Genomic DNA, 6,254 nt, shown 5'->3' with positions numbered 1-6,254 from the left:
ACGCTTCAGTTTATTATACACCACATTTCGTCAATGCTTTCCACATTTCCTAGTACCTGTAGGCTCGTGATAATTCACTAACGACTGATGTTAAGACAACCACAACAGACCGTTCATGGTGAGTGTACATATGGAAGGCTGATTTCAAATCATTGAGTTCTTATTTGACTTTGCAAGTGAGTACTTCAGTACTGTAGGAGAGGTCGCAACATGTAGTTGCAGTCCTGCCATTACAATAGTTAATTGGCTGATCCGCAGGTGCACTCTCTGAATGCCTTGGGTCATGTGGCTCTGAGACTCTAAAGCCTGTTATCTTTTGATGTCAAAGAGGCTGTACTGCAGCCTCACAACTGCCATTTCACGCTGCATTTCTGAAGATATCCTAGTTTTCCATCCCCAAAGCTAGAGCAGGAAGTTTGTGACAAAAGCAGCAGTGCACAGGGCTCAGACTGCAAAGGAGGGGTGCAGATGTTCGGCAGCTGCTTCATTCCTCCATCTGCCCCCCTGGCACCAGCACCTCTTAAACACCACACTTTAATAGAACGCTCCTGACCCTCATGTGCGCTTTGCTCTCACTGACACAGGCGGAGGGACTTCAGATGGCCCGAGAATGACTGCTTTATCTAGAGAGTACTCACTGCACAGAGAGAGGAGTTTCAAAGGGTCTTCAGGCTACAGCCTGCCAGGTGATTTTTATGACAATAAAATTAGACTTCAATGGCACAGCAAGAGAGGCTGCCAGACAGCTTAAGCTATGATTGCAAACAGAGGAAAGGGAGGAAAGGAGGTAGAGCATGTCTTGGGGTCTTAGCTCACCTTCCTGCCCATTTAATGTGGTTGTTCTTGTCTTCAAAGGCGTTCCACTCCTCTTTTTTCCAATGACAATTCAACATTGCTTAAAGCATTAAAGCTTACATACCCTGCCACTACTCATTTTGTATATCTAATACTCTATTTGCTTTTAACTCGCCTTTCAGTAGTATGTAACATATAAACATTTCTATCCGGTGCCTCAGATAGAATCAGCTAATGGCTGCAGGTGTTTACATAACAGCAGTTTCCGACAGAGGACTTGAAAGGTTCTGGGTTATAGCTATACATCTTCCTCTCTTTCTCACTTTCTTTTGACTTTCTCATTGTCTCATTCTCATGCCCTTTCTGTAAGTCTGGTGAGGTCAGATGCCCCCAGTGCTCTTCAAACAACCCCCAGCCCTCAGTTCGGTTTGTGCCCAGAGAAGGGCTGACAATCCTGGACAGGACAATAAGAACAGACCCCCCTTTGTTTCGGCCTCCATGAGTCTGGTGACAGTCCCAGTAAACAGTGGGCACAGGCAGAGGCCAGGCAGGGTAAGCTGCACTAAGGGGCCTTTGACAAGGGGGACTAGTAGAAAAGTAGAACAAACAGTGTTTGAATATCCTGTCAGTAATGCACACACACATACAAACTTCCAAAAGAATAGCCACAACTTGTCTCAAGTGTGTCCCACTAAATTGAATATTTTGGCTAAAATACACAAGCCGGACAAATGGTGAGACAATCTGTTTGGGCCTGTAAAAGAAAATGTTAAAAATAAATGAATAAAATAAAACATACACAGATTATTTCTGCTTAGCTGCTGAAAAACGTAGACATGCAGTGTACCTGAGTAAGTCTTTTCAGGAAGAAAACTCTGCTGAGTTGAACAGCTGTGCAGCCATGATGACAAGGCTTATTCTATTAGAGCTCATAATGGTAAACTCAAAAGGTCTTTTCTTTTAAAACCCAGCATTTGGCCTGGAGCATTTTGACTGCACACACATGCGCTCTTTCCATTATGATCTTAGGGGATCTGAGCAAATAAACACCTCCCCACTACACTCCAACAGGTTGGAGCATGATGCAAAGCTCCAAAGAAGACCACACAGCGGTGCAGTGAAATATACCTGGAAATGCTTTCACATCCAGGTAACACTTCAAAATATTGTGCTTCTTTCTTTTTACTTCTTTTTAGCTATGACAAGAGTTGATGCTCTTTCTGTCTGCCCGGTTAACACTGCTTAGGAGCTCAAAGCATGCGGTCAGAGGTCAGATTAATATTTATTTCATGTGTTGCCTCAGAGAGCAGCAGGCAGTAGTCCTTTGAAGACTTGTGCATGCAGTGAGGCGGATGAGGTTTGGTGGAAGAGGGGCGGGGTCTGACCAAGTTGACCAACAGACGATACAGTAAAACTTTTTTTCAAGATAAACTGACCTTCAAATAAAGAAGTGTAGGGCTGGGGTGCCAGGACACAAGAGGGCGGAGGCACATTTTTTGCTCATGCCCCCTCCCTCTTCTGCTGGTCCTGTCCTCCTTCGTCTATGTTTTTGGCGTAACCCCACTGTGTGCGCTGCACAAACCGACGGCCTGTTAAAACAGCCTAACCAGGTGGAGCTGAGCTATTGCAAATGTTCCCCTTCTGGTGTCTCACACTTCCAGGGGCCTCATGAACATATGAGACACAGCTGTGAGACAGGCAGAAGAAAAGAGGGGGGTGGGTATATGAAACAGCTTCAAACTAGTTCACATTGTAAAGCTCAACAACCAAAGAACCAAAACTCAATGTTTAACAACTAAACGTAATGTTTTGCCAGGTACAAAAATCATGAAAAAGGACGGCGATAAAAATTCAAGAGGACTTTTATTAGACTTGAGCAATAACAAATAGGTTACATATACTTTGGAACTGGCAATTGCAACCCAACCCTTATGTCGTTCTTTAATTTGGTATAAATGAGCTTCATGATACTGTGACACGTCCAAATGATCTGCAGATATTTTCCACTGAGGAATATGTGATTATCTTATTTGAAATAGTGCACCTTGCAGCTTTCCTCTCCATCACTCACTGCTTTCTTTCAACCTGGTATGTCCTGCCACCCCATGTTTGTCTGCAAGCTGATATCACACTTGGGATCACCAGAGCAGCTTGAACCTGATTTATAGCTCTCAGCAGTCCAGCCAGACCCATCAGTTATAGTTGGTGTTGCTGACAATCAGAGATACCGTTTTAGTTAAGCCTTCTATAACACCCAGCTTAGTAGAGCTTATCCTTTATAGGATGTTATCACTCAGGCGCCCTGTCACTTGTGTCATCAGCACAGAGTCCAGGCTTGACACTGGTTTCCTCATCCAGCCACACACTTATCGGCATCCGTTACTGAGGTGTGTGGGCCTGATAAATGTCCACCCAGTTTCAGCAACTCTCGACAGAGGTCCCATTAAGATTCCTGTCTGTGTAGCGAGAGGCCTTGCCCCTTTGACTCTTGCTTTCATCACTCCGTAAGGCTATGTTGGTCTGTCAATCAGAGAGGACCCTGGGTGATCAGTCAGCCCCTCTTTAGGGGATGCTGGTCTGAGGAGCCATTAGAGAGCAGGCAGCATAGACAGACTGGCCAAAAATTGATGAGAAACAGAGGAGCAGCAGAGCCTGAGGTAGTAAGTGGAGGGGAGGTGGGAGGATTGGCGTGTAGTGGGGGGTAGAAGAGCAAGAGGTGGATGAGCTGAATGTGGATTGTGAAGGGAGGGTGGTTCTGTTTTCTATTTGTGAGGATTAGGTTGACAGATCTGTATTTAGTTTCTTTGGGCCTCTAGCTGCAGCTAATCCCCCTCACCTGCAGCGGCCGCCCCCCCTTTCTTTCCTCTGACCCTGCAGCCCCTTACTTCCCCCATGTTCCCCCTCCTGCCCAGCACAAACACTCATCCCGAGACAAGCACATGACTCGTTGTACTCTGTCTCCTCAGGTTAGGGCCTCACACTCGACACAAATCTCTCTTGGGCCAAAGGAACGGCAGGGGTCTCAGGCTTTCTGGAACAGAAGAAAAAGGACCCCGGCAACCTGTGGTCTTCCACATATTAACATTTTTTCAGCTTGGGTGAGGGGTTGTTCCTCATCACTAAGAGATAGCAATTACTTTGAAATTAAGAGACATTACTACGGAAGCAGCTTGTCAAAGTCACTCAGGGGAAAGAGGGACCATTGGTAAAGCTGCACATTAGAAAATATTCAGGGTCAGGTCAGGGGCACGGACCTCTTCTCTTTAGATCCTGGCTCCCACACGCTCTGAGCAGGCCTTCACACTGTGGAAAAAAAAGACCACAGCGCCTCTCCAAACACACGCAGCATGCCTGCCAGCAATTCTGAAAGGTGGGGACTCTTGATGACCTAATAGTTGTAAAATCCAAGCACATTTTTCTGCTTTAATGAAGCGACTTGACTGCAGCACAATGCAACCAAGAGACAGAAACAGGTTCTGAAAGGTTGTTTATGAAGCAAAATGTGTAATTTCCTCAGGGTGTCGTATTTATTTAATGTCTTTTTAATGTTTGTAGCTTAAAACAGCTGCAAATAGGCAATAACTGTCTGATATAGTAAACTGAGCTCCTAACAAAAGAATGAGCAGCATTTGTACCATTTAAGAGAGCCTTAAAACACATGTTGGCCAGTATTATCGTTACGCACACAGCCATCATCAAAATTACATTTAAAAATCACTTCCACATGGCTAACAGAAACAATATATATTTGGCTTCTCACAGACGCTAACCACAACCAATTAAACTTGCACCCACCCTATGGAAACCACACACACACACGACACACCTTTGGACAAAAAGCAGCAAGCTCAGCGACACGGCTTTATGAATGTCACATAGGGTGCTGATGTGGATTTTTCTAGATTACCAGGATATGCCTCCTAATTTACACCACTGAGGTGTTAACTGGCCCACACACACTGGATCACTGGTCTTTATCTTCAACGGGAAGACTGGTAGGAATAAGTTTTAAGCTTATGTAGTGATGTGCAAAAAGACCTGAGCCACCCCTCATTTCTTTTTGTTTTGGCAGGAAAATGGGAAACAGGTGAAGGGATTAATTGAAACGTGCAAACATATACGGAGATACAGTTTACAAAGCAAAAACAGTTTGCCCAATTCTAACCAGGTGAAAGTCAACATTTGGTACAACCCCCTTTATTCTTCAACACAGCCTGAACTCTCTTAGGCAAGCTTTCTTATGATATTTATAGTATTCAGGAATAGTTCTCTGGCTTCTTGACGGACCTTCTTGAAGCTCCTTTTGGTCGTTGGCTGCCTTTTGCTCTGTTCTCTATCAAAATGATGCCTTTTTTCCACACTGCTTCAATAATGATGAGGTCCAGGCTCTGGGGAGGCCAATGCATGACTCATAGTGTTCCACTGTGTGTTTCTCCAGGTATGCTTTTACTGCATTGGCAGTGTTTGGGATCATTGCCATGTGGAAAAAAGAAAGTTCTTGTGTGTCATGCAATTTCCAGATCAGATTACATTGTTGATTAACATCTCACAACACTTTTCTGCATTCATAATTTCATTGATTTTGACAGGATATCCAACACCTTGTTTTGCAGATGGCTTCAGACATGCGCTGTGGCACCTCTGACTTCAACTCTTCCATACATATTGATGATGAGTTGAACCATCTTTAAAAAAATAAATAAATAAATTGGATTCATTAGTTTTCAGAAGTTGAAACTGACAAAGTTGTATTTTTACTACAGCATTTGTATACAGCATTTGTATTCTATTTTTATCCTATTGTATATTTTATTCTATTTATTCTACTGTATATAGTATTTTATTTTATTCTATTCTGTACATTTGTGTACAGTATTTTATTCTTATTGTATTCTAATTTTTGCTATGTAACTTTTGCACTGTCCACTCCTGCTGTGACTTATCTTATCTTATTTTCTTCCTATTTGTTAAGAATATGGCTCCATGCCGTTCCTCTGCTCTAGATCATTTTTAGATCTGCCACTTCTTTTGTCCACCACTTGTCCAGTTTCTTCAGATTTATTAAGGTCACAATGCGCGCAGTACTGAGATATTCTATGTTTTCAGTTAATAGCTCTTTGGAAATCACCTTGTTCGTCCAAAAATGGTACTTTCTGTCTCTCAAACCGTGTTGTCTTTTGGATTTTCCCTAAATGTAACAGAAGAAATTGAAAAGTATTTACTTCACAATGTGTGAAGTATCTAAAGTGTCTAAAGATACAGTTTAAAATTGTCTCTTTGCCAAGATGTCTGTTAGGTGTCAGCACAACACTGTTCTACCTCTTGACATAAGTGAGTTTTTATGCTTGAATGATTCATAAGTCACTGTTAAGTGACCTAACAAAAAACAGGCCTTCAGAAAGCCTGGGGAACTATTGCTTAAGACCAAATAACTTTTTTTTTAAAAAAGTCTGAAGAAT

The sequence above is a fragment of the Aulonocara sp. 'chitande type north' Nkhata Bay genome, linkage group LG20 (assembly GCF_057382095.1).
Source record: "Aulonocara sp. 'chitande type north' Nkhata Bay isolate Kocher_YH1m ecotype deep benthic linkage group LG20, A_spYH_male_GT1.1, whole genome shotgun sequence".
In the NCBI taxonomy this organism is placed as follows: Eukaryota; Metazoa; Chordata; class Actinopteri; order Cichliformes; family Cichlidae; genus Aulonocara; species Aulonocara sp. 'chitande type north' Nkhata Bay.
This window is presented reverse-complemented; position numbering follows the sequence as displayed.